This window comes from Symphalangus syndactylus, chromosome X (assembly GCF_028878055.3).
Source record: "Symphalangus syndactylus isolate Jambi chromosome X, NHGRI_mSymSyn1-v2.1_pri, whole genome shotgun sequence".
In the NCBI taxonomy this organism is placed as follows: Eukaryota; Metazoa; Chordata; class Mammalia; order Primates; family Hylobatidae; genus Symphalangus; species Symphalangus syndactylus.
Window position 1 is genome coordinate 90,433,332 of NC_072447.2, and position 12,008 is coordinate 90,445,339.

Consider the following 12,008-nt stretch of genomic DNA (forward strand, 5'->3'; position numbering starts at 1 on the left):
GGGTGCATATATATTTACAATTGTTATATCCTCTAGCTGCATTGGCCTCTTTATCATTATATTATGATCTTCTCTGTCTCTTCTGATGGTTTTGTCTTCAAATCTATTTTTTTCTAATGTAAGAATAGCAACTCTTGCTCTTTTGTGGCTTCCATTGGCATGGAATATCTTGTTCCATCCCTTTATTTGCAGTCTATGTGCGTCTTGATAGGTGAAGTGTGTTTCTTCTGGGCAACATTTCAATGGCTCTTATCTTTTCATATTTTCAGCCAGGCTATGTCTTCTGATTGGAGAGTTTATTCCATTTTCATTCAACATTATTATGGATAAGTAAGAACTTAATCTTGCCATTTTTTTATTTGTTTTCTGGTTGAGGTGTGGTCTTCTCTCCTTTCTTTCATTTCTGTCTTTCACTCGTGAAGATTATTTTCTCTGATCATATGATTAAGTTTCTTGCTTTATATTGTTTGTGCATCAATTGTATATATATTTTGTTTGAGGTTACCACAAAGCTTGCAAGTACTATCTTATAGCCCATTATTTTAACCTGATAAAAATGTAACACTATTTGCATAAACAAACACACAAGTAAAAATAAAACTAATAAAAACTTGCCTTAACTTTGTCCCTCACCTTTTAACTTTTTATTGTTTCCATTTATGTTTAACTGTACTGACTCTGTCTTGGAAAGTTATTGTAGTTATTATTTTTCATTCTCTTTCTACTTAGGATAGTAGTAGTTTAAACACCACAGTAAAAGTGTTATAATATTTTATGTTTTTCTGTGTACTTACTATTATCAGTACGTTTTGTACCTTCAGATAATTATTATTATTATTATTTGAGATTGAATCTTGCTCTGTTGCCAGGCTGGAGTGCATGGAGCGATCTCAGCTCACTGCAACCTCCGCCTTCTGGGTTCAAGCAATTCCCCTGCCTTAGCCTCCCAAGTAGCTGGGACTACAGGTGCGTGCCACCACTCCCAGATAATTTTTTGTATTTTAGTAGGACGAGATTTCACAATGTTGGCCAGGATGGTCTCGATCTTCTGACCTCGTGATCCACCCACATTGGCCTCCCAAAGTGCTGGAATTACAGGCATGAGCCACTGTGCCTGGCCCCTTCAGATAATTATTTATTGTTCATTAATGTCATTTTCTTTCTGATTGAAGTACTCCTTTTAGCATTTCTTCTAGGATGGGTCTGGTATGGACGAAATTTCTCAACATTTGTTTGTCTGGGAAAGTCTTTATCCTTCATGTTTAAAGTGTATTTTCACTGAATATACTATTCTAGAGTAATTTTTTTTTCCTTCAGTACTTTAAATATGTCATGCCACTCTCTCCTGGCCTGTAAGGTTTCCACTGAAGAGTCTGCTGCCAGATGTATTGGAGCTGCATTATATGTTATTTGTTTCTTTTCTTTTGCTTCTTTTGCTGCTTTTAGGATCCTTTCTTTAACCTTGACCTTTGGGAGTTTGATTACTAAATGTTTTGTGGCAGTTTTCATTGGGTTAAATCTGCTTGGTGTTCTATACCCTTCTTGTACTTTGTATATTAGTCTGTTCTCACACTGCCATAAAGAAATACCCAAGACTGGGTAATTTATAAAGGACAGAGGTTTAACTGACTCACTGTGTTGCAAGGCTGGGGAGGCCTCAGGAAACTTATAATCATGGCAGAAGGAGAAACAGGCACATTCTTCACAAGGTGGCAGGAGAGAATATGAGCACGTGCAGGGGAAACTGTCAAACACTTACAAAACCATCAGATCTTGTGAGAACTCAATCACTATCACAAGAACAGCATGGGGAAAACTGGCTCTCTGATCCAATCATCTCCCGCTGGACCTCTCTCAACACGTGGGGATTATGTGGAATACAATTCAACGTGAGATTTGAGTGGGGACACAGCCAAACCATGTCACTTAGGTATTGATTTTTTTTTTTTTTTAAGACAGAGTCTTGCTCTGTCGCCAGGCTGGAGTGCAGTGGCATGATCTCGACTCACTGCAATCTCTGCTTCCTGGGTTCAAGCGATTCTCCTGCCTCAGTCTCTTGAGCAGCTGGGACTAGAGGTGCTTGCCACCATGCATGGCTAATTTTTGTATTTTTAGTAGAGACGGGGTTTCACCATGTTGGCCACGATGGTCTCAATCTCTTGACCTCGTGATCCACCCACCTCAGCCTCCCAAAGTGCTGGGATTACAGACGTGAGCCACTGTGCCCAGACAGATATTGACATCTTTCTTTAGCTTTGGGAAGTTCTCTGTTATTATCTCTTTGAATAAACTTTTGACCCCTGTCTTTATCTCTACTTCCTCTTTAAGGCCAGTCACCCTTAGATTTTCCCTTTTCAGGCTATTTTCTAGATCCTGTATATGTGATTCATTGTTTTTCATTATTTGCTTGTTTTTCCTCCTCTGTGTATTTTCAGAATGCCTGTCTTCAAGCTCACTAATTCTTCTGCTTGATCAATTCTACTATTAAAGGACTCTGATCCGTTTTTCAGTATACCAGTTGCATTTTTCAGCTTCAGAATTACTGCCTGATTATTTTTAATTATTTCAATTTCTTTGTTAAGTTTATCTGATAGAATTCTGAATTCCTTCTTGGTGTTACCTTGAATTTCTGTGAGTTTCCTCAATACAGCTATTTTGAATTATCACTGTGGTTCTTGCAGACTTGTAGAGGTAACTCCTTGATGGTCTTGGTTAAGATCTGGGGGAATTCTCTGGATTATCAGAGGCTCTTATTATTTTCCCTTACTTTCTCCCAAACACACAGAGTCTCTGTCTCTGTTATGAGCCACCTAAAGCTGGGAGTGGAAAACACAAGCATCCCTGTGGCCACCAGCACTATGACTGCACTGGGTCAGACCTGAAGCCAGCACAGCACAAGGTCTTTCCCAAGGCCTACTGTAACCACTCCCTGGCTACTGCCAATGGCCGTTCAAGGCCCCAGTCCTCTATAATCAGCAGATGGAAAAGCCAGCTAGGTCTGTGTCCTTCCCTTCAGGGTGGCGAAGCCCCCAGGCCCCAGGTGGGTCCACAGGTGTTGTTGGGAAGCGAGGGACTACAGTCAAAACCTTGGAAGCCTACATGGTATTATATTGTATTGCGGCTGAGCTAACACTCAAGCCGTAAGATACAGTCCTTCCCACTCTTCCCTCCCCTTTCCAAAGGCAGAGGAGCCTCATCCTGTAGCGACCACCACCCTTGGCCATGAGGAATACTGCCAGACTACTGACAATGTTCCCTTAATATCCAAGGGCTCCTAAGTCAGCTTGTGGTGAATGCTCCCTGGTCTGGAATGCACCGTTCAGGGTAGTGGGCTCCCCTCTGGCTCAGAGCGGGTCCCAAGATACCTTTCAAAAGTCTAGTCCTGGAATTGGGCACCCCAAGTGCCTGCTTGGTGCTCTACCCTTCTGTGGCAGTGTTGGTACCTAAGGTGCAAGACAAAGCCCCTTTTACTTTTCCCTCTGGCTTTCTGAAGCAGTTTTGTCTCATAGCCACCACAGCTGGTAATGTACTGAGTCTCATTTAAAGCCAGAAAGCCTCAGACACTCACCAAAGCCCTTGGTGTAGTACCTAGTTATTGCTGCTGGCTATTCAGGGCCCAAGGGCTCTTCAGTTAGCAGGCAGATGATGAATGCTGGCAGGACTGGGTTATTTCCTTCAAGGCTGCTGCTTCCCTTCTGGCCCAAGGTGTGTCTAAGAATGTCATCTGGGAGCTAGGGTCTGGAAAAGGGACCTCATGACCCTGACCACTGCCCTACCTTGCTGTGGCTGAGCTGGTATCCAAAATGCAAAACACAGTCTTCCCCACTCTTCCTCACCTCTCCTCAAGCAGAAGGAAGGGGCCTCTTTTGGAGCCTCAAGCTGTATGGTCTAGGCTTAGGGGAGGGGTGATGCCAGCATTCTCTTGGCTGTCCCAGCTGCTGTCTCTGTATGTTTCATGTTCTCCAAGTCTACTGTCTCTGGGACTTGTTCAACCATAGGACTCGCCTATGAGTTGCAGTTCTTATGGCCTAGATACCTTTTTAAGTTTACTTTCAGACTGAAAGCACTTTGGCCCTTGGTGGAAAGTTTTGAGAGCACTCAAGTTTCAGACAGCTAGGATTGATTCTTCTCTGGCTTGGGGTGGTTTAAATAGTCTCCCTGTAGCTGTGCATCAGCTGAGTTTGGTCTGGTGTTCCTGTGTGCTCTAACAGGACAGCACTGAGTTCAATGCCTCACAATTGCTGTCTTCTCACCCCTTCAGTGTCCAGAGAGGCTCTCAGCACCATTCTGATGTTACAGGGGCTGGGGGAGGTGAGGGATCAGTGATTCAAGACTGTTTACTTTATCTCTTTTGTGCCTCTTTTAGGGATATAAGTTAAAACCAGGTACTATGAGTGTTCACCCGGTTTTTTTGACTCTTACGAAGGTGTTTTTTTCCGTGTAGATAGTTGTTAACCTGGTGTCCTTGCAGCAGGGGTCAATTAGTGGAGATTTCCATTTCACCATCTTGATCCACCTCCTTCCTCTGGCCATGTTAAGTTTGTATATCAATTTGATAGCAAGTGGAAATGTCAAGTGGACAACTGGGTACAGCAGATTGAAGACAAGAGGAGAGATAGCGGCTGGGTATATTAATCTGGTAGTCATCAAAGTATAAATGATGTTTAAAGCTATAAGACTATATGAGATCACCAAGAAAGAGTATAGGTGGAGGAAGTTTATCAGGTATTATTTTATTCTAACACTACAGCTGTTATTGCCCTACTTTTCACAAGATCTCCAAACTCCTTGTTTCTGGCTCATCCACTTCATAATTCCACTGACTGACATCTTGACATCAAATTTTTCCCCTACTTTGACTACTGAGCTTAGATAACTACTGTGAATGCTGTCTTGGTAAGACCTACCTCATTTTATGAGGCCAGCATCATCCTGATACCAAAGCCTGGCAGAGACACAACCAAAAAAGACAATTTTAGACCAATATCCTTGATGAACATTGATGCAAAAATCCTCAATAAAATACTGGCAAACCGAATCCAGCAGCACATCAAAAAGCTTATCCACCATAATCAAGCGGGCTTCATCCCTGGGATGCAAGGCTGGTTCAACATACGCAAATCAATAAATGTAATCCAGCATATAAACAGAACCAAAGACAAAAACCACATGATTATCTCAATAGATGCAGAAAAGGCCTTTGACAAAATTCAACAATGCTTCATGACAAAAACTCTCAATAAATTAGGTATTGATGGGACATAACTCAAAATAATAAGAGCTATCTATGACAAACCCACAGCCAATATCATACTGAATGGGCAAAAACTGGAAGCATTCCCTTTGAAAACAGGCACAAGACAGGGATGCCCTCTCTCACCACTCCTATTCAACATAGTGTTGGAAGTTCTGGCCAGGGCAATTAGGCAAGAGAAGGAAATAAAGGGTATTCAGTTAGGAAAAGAGGAAGTCAAATTGTCCCTGTTTGCAGATGACATGATTGTGTATCTAGAAAACCCCATTGTCTCAGCCCAAAATCTCCTTAAGCTGATAAGCAACTTCAGCAAAATCTCAGGATACAAAATCAATGCACAAAAATCACAAGCATTCTTGTACACCAATCACAGACAAACAGAGAGCCAAATCATGAGTGAACTCCCATTCACAATTGCTTCAAAGAGAATAAAATACCTAGGAATCCAACTTACAAGGGATGTGAAGGATCTCTTCAAGGAGAACTACAAACCACTGCTCAATGAAATAAAAGAGGATACAAACAAATGGAAGAACATTCCATGCTCATGGGTTGGAAGAATCAATATCGTGAAAATGGCCATACTGCCCAAGGTAATTTACAGATTCAATGCCATCCCCATCAAGCTACCAATGACTTTCTTCACAGAATTGGAAAAAACTACTTTAAAGTTCATATGGAACCAAAAAAGAGCCCGCATCACCAAGTCAATCCTAAGCCAAAAGAACAAAGCTGGAGGCATCACACTACCTTACTTCAAACTATACTACAAGGCTACAGTAACCAAGACAGCATGGTACTGGTACCAAAACAGATATATAGATCAATGGAATAGAACAGAGCCCTCAGAAATAATGCTGCATATCTACAACTATCTGATCTTTGACAAACCTGACAAAAACAAGAAATGGGGAAAGGATTCCCTATTTAATAAATGGTGCTGGGAAAACTGGCTAGCCATATGTAGAAAGCTGAAACTGGATCCCTTCCTTACACCTTATACAAAAATTAATTCAAGATGGATTAAAGACTTACATGTTAGACCTAAAACTATAAAAACCCTAGAAGAAAACCTAGGCATTACCATTCAGGACATAGGCATGGGCAAGGACTTCATGTCTAAAACACCAAAAGCAATGGCATCAAAAGCCAAAATTGACAAATGGGATCTAATTAAACTAAAGAACTTCTGCACAGCAAAAGAAATTACCATCAGAGTGAACAGGCAACCTACAGAATGGGAGAAAATTTTCGCAAGCTACTCATCTGACAAAGGGCTAATATCCAGAATCTATAATGAACTCAAACAAATTTACAAGAAAAAAACAAACAACCCCATCAAAAAGGGTGCAAAGGATCTGAAGAGACACTTCTCAAAAGAAGACATTTATGCAGCCAAAAGACATGTGAAAAAATGCTTATCATCACTGGCCATCAGAGAAATGCAAATCAAAACCACAATGAGATACCATCTCACACCAGTTAGAATGACCATCATTAAAAAGTCAGGAAACAACAGGTGCTGGAGAGGATGTGGAGAAATAAGAACAATTTTACACTGTTGGTGGGACTGTAAACTAGTTCAACCATTGTGGAAGTCAGTATGGCGATTCCTCAGGGATCTAGAACTAGAAATACCATTTGACCCAGCCATCTCATTACTGGGTATATACCCAAAAGACTATAAATCATGCTGCTATAAAGACACATGCACATGTATGTTTATTGCAGCACTATTCATAATAGTAAAGAGTTGAAACTAACCCAAATGTCCAACAACAATAGACTGGATTAAGAAAATGTGGCACATACACACAATGGAATACTATGCAGCCATAAAAAATGATGAGTTCATCTCCTTTGTAGGGACATGGATGAAACTGGAAATCATCATTCTCAGTAAACTATCGCAAGGTCAAAAAACCAAACACCACATGTTCTCACTCATAGGTGGGAATTGAACAATGAGAACACATGGACACAGGAAGGGGAACATCACACTCCGGGGACTGTTGTGGGGTGGGGGTAGGGTGTAGGGATAGCATTAGGAGATATACGTAATGCTAAATGACGAGTTAATGGGTGCAGCACACCAACATTGCACATGGATACATATATAACAAACCTGCACATTGTGCACATGTACCCTAAAACTTAAAGTACAATAAAAAAAGACTATAAATGCCTGCGAGCATGGACCCCATAATCTGTATGTTTTAAACACATATACTGTGACACCACAAGCCTCATCCTCTCTAGTGTTTAGGCAACATATACATGCAATCTTATTGCACTGGGGAAAACAGGCTTCTTCGTAATTCAGTCACTGAGCCCAGCTCTGGCTCTAATTTTAATCAGCTGCTGAGCTGATTCTTCCTGCAGCCATGACTACACATCATCACTTTACCTTGGCAGCTATTATTAAGTCTCTAAGAGGTACAATATTAGGACACACAGGTGAGTTTTAAATATTGTCTTATTTTCAGTGAAAATATTTTTTAGAATTTCAACTTTTATTTTAGATTCATCAGCTGCAAATAAAGACCCTGCACAAAGCCTTCACCCAGTGAAAATGTCTAGATGTCTATTGACTGTACTAAATCTACACTGCAGTTAAAGGAGCACAAAGGCATAGAACTGGGAAAGAATAATGCAAGAGCTCTGGTAACTGAAATGGCCAGTGTGTCTTATGTCCTCCAAATGACCGCACTAGCTCTCCAACAAGCATTCTTAGCCAAGCTTAGTTGGCTGAAATAATAGAAATAGAATTCAGAATATGAATTGGAATGAAGATCATTGAGATTCAGGAGAATGGCAAAATTCAATCCAAGGAAACTTACTAATCGTGATAAGTTGATGCAGGAGCTGACAGGTGAAATGTTTATATATATATATATATATATACACACACAGACACATATATACACATATATATGTGTATATATATATACACACAGACATATATATATATATATATATACACATACATTGATGGATTTCTCAGCTGGAAAACACACTGCAAGAATTTTACAATACAATTGCAAGTATTAACAGCACAAGAGACCAAGCTAAGGAAAGAATCTCAGAAATTGAAAGCTGGCTTTCTGAAATAAGACAGATAAAAATGAAGTAAAGAGAATGAATAAAATGAACAAAACCTCCGAGAAATATGGGGTTATGTAAAGAGGCCAAATCCATGAATTGTTGGCATCCCTGAAAAGAACCAAGGGAGAGCAAACAACTTGGAAAACATACTTCATGATATCATCCATGAAAACTTCCCCAGCATTGCTCCAGAGGCCAACAGTTAAATTCAGTAAATACAGAGGGTGCTGCAAGATTCTACACAAGAATATCATTTGCAAGACACATAAACATCAGATTTTGCAAGGTTGAAATGAAGGAAACAATGTTAAATACAGCCAGAGAGAAAGAGCAGTTCACCATTAGGCTAACAGTGGACCTCTCAGGAGAAACCCTATAAGCCAGAAGAGATTGCTTCCTTATATTCAACATTCTTAAATAAAAAATCTTCAACCAAGAGTTTTAAATTAAGGTGAACTTAGCTTCCTAAGCAAAGGAGAAATAAGATGCTTTTCAGTAAGCAAATGTTGAGGGAATGTATTAACACCAGTCATGCTTTACAAGAGATCTTGAAAGGAGTACTAACTATAAGAAGGAAAGCCCATTACCAGTTAATAGAAAAACAGGCTTAAATACACAGACCAATGACATTATAAAGCAACCACACAAACAATCCAGCATAATAACCAGCTAACAACACAATGACAGAATCAGGTCCACACATATCAATACTATCCTCAAAAGTTAATGTACTAAATGCCCCACTTAAAAGGCACAACGTGGCAATCTAAATAAAAAAGCAAGACACAATGGTATGCTATCTTCAAGAGACCCATCTCATATGTAATGATACCCATTTGCTGAAAATAAATGGATGATGGAAAATTTACCAAGCAGATGGAAATCAGAAAACAGCAGGGGTTGTGATTCTAATTTCAGACAAAACAGACCTTAAGCCAACAAAGATAAAAAAAAAAGAAAGAAAAGAAAGAAAGAAAGAAAGAAGAAAGAAAGAAAGAAAAGAAAGAAAGAAAGAGAAAGAAAGAAAGAAAGAAAGAAAGAAAGAAAGAAAGAAAGAAAGAAAGAAGAAAGAAAGAAAGAAGAAAGAAAGAAAGAAAATATATAATGGTAAAAGGTTCAATTAAAAAAAAGAGACCTCACTATCTTAAATATATATTTACCCAACACAGGAGCATCCAGATTCAGAAAGCAAGTTCATAGAGACCTACAGAGAGACTTAGACTCCCATGCAATAATAGTGGGAGATTTCAACACTCCACTGACAATACTAGACAGATTGTTGAGGCAGATAATTAACAAAGATATTCAGGACCTGAACTCAACATTGGACCAAATGGATCTTACAGACCTTTACAGAAATCTCCACCAAAAAATAATAGAATACACATCCTTCTCATGCCACATGGCACATGCTCTAAAATCAACCACATAATAGAATATATAGCAATCCTGAATGAATACAAAATAACCAAAATCATATCAATCTCACCCTCACACTACAGCACAATAAAATAGAAATAAAGACTTTAAAAATGCTCAAAACCATGCAATTACATGAAAATTAAACAATATGCTTTTTAATGGCTTCTGGGTAGATAATGAAATTAAAGCAGAAATCAAGAACTTATTGTAAACTAATGAGAACAAAGATACAATATACCAGGATCTCTAGAGCATAGCTAAGGCGGTGTTAAGACGGAAACTTATAACATTAAATACCAATATCAAAAAGTTAGAAAGATCTCAAATAAACAATCTAGCACCCAAACCAAACTAATTAGAAAAGCAAGAACAAACCAACCTCAAAGCTAGCAGAAAACAAGAAATAACCAAAATCAGAGCTAAACTGAAAAAAAAATTGAGACACATGAAAAAAAAAAAAACATTTCAAAGATCCACAAATCCAGAAGTTGGGTTTTTCTTTTCCAAAAAATAGGCTGCTAGCTAAACTAATAAAGAAGAAAAGAGAGAATATTCAAATAAACACAATTAGAAGTGACAAAGGGGATGTTACTACTGACACCAAATAAATAAAAATAACCATCAGAAACTGCTATGAAAACCTCCATGCATACAAACTAAAAAACCTAGAAGAAATAGACAAATTTCTGGACAAATACATTCTCCAAAGACTGAAACAGAAAGAAAATGATTCCTCTGAACAGACAAATAATGAGCTTCAATATTGAATCAGTAATAAATAGCCTACCAACAACAAAAAAGCACAGGACCAGATGTATTCACAAATGAATTTTACCAGATGTACAAAGCATAGCTGGTACCATTTCTACTGAAATTATTTCAAAAATTTGAGGAAGAGAGATACCTCCCCAACTCATTATATGACACCAGCGTCACTCTGATATGTAAACCTGGCAAAACAAAATGAAAAAAATAATTCAGGCCAATATCTTTGATGAACATTGATGCAAAAATCTTTAATAAAATACTGGCAAGCCAAATCCAGCAGCACAAGTAGGACTATTCCCAGGATGCAAATTTGGTCCAACACAAGCAAATCAATAAGTATGATCATCAAATAAACAGAAATAAAGACAAAAAACATATAATTATCTTCATGGATGCAGAAAAGTATATTTATAAAATTTAAACCCATAGTCTTGGTCAAAAAGCTCCTTTAGCTGATAAACAACTTCAGCAAAGTTTCAGAAGACAAAATCGATGTGCAAAACTCAATAGCATTCCTATACACCAGCAACACTCAAGCTGAGAGCCAAATCAAGAATACAATCCCATTCAAAATAACCCCAAAACAATAAAACACCTAGTAATACAGTTAACTAGGAAGGTGAAATATCTCTACAATTACAAAATACTGCTCAGAGAAATCAGAGTTGACATAAATAAATAGAAAAACATTCAATACTCATAGATAAGAAGAATCAATATTATTAAAATGGTTATAATGTCCAAAGCAATTTGCAGGTTCAGTGATATTCATATCACACTACCAATGACATTTTGCACAGAACTATAAAAGAACTATGTTAAATTTCTTATGAAACCAAAAAATAACTCAAATAGCCAAGGTAATTCTAAGCAAAAAGAACAAAGTTGGAGACATTATGTTTCTTAACTTAAAACTACACTACAGGGGGAGGGTCTAAGATGTCTGACTAGAAGCAGCTGCCATCATCAGCTCCCACAAAGAATGAAAATAGCAAGTGAATCCTTCACCTTCAGCTGAGGTATCTAGGTTCTTTTATTGGAACTGACTAAGCAGTAGGTCCAACCCACAGACAGCAAGAAAAAGCAGAGTGGAGCAACAGCCCACCAGGGAGCCACATGGGGCAAGAGGAGCTCTCACCCACAGCCAAGGGAGGTGGTGAGTAATTGTGTGACCCCGGCCAAGTAACCATGCTTTTTCCATGGATCTGTGTAACCTGCAGATAAAGAAATCTCCTCGTGAGCCCACAACACCAGGGCATTGGGTATCAAGCACAGAGCTTTGCAGATGCAGCCAGTGTCAGCAAGCTGAATACTGCTTAAAACTGCTGAGTTTCCAGGGGTAGGTGCAGCTGGCATCACTGTGGGTTCAGTTGGCTGCTTTCCCCTGCTGGTGCCAAAGAGACTGGGAGGTTTGGACTGGGAAGAATTCCCCACAGCACAAGACAGTGACTGTGGCAGA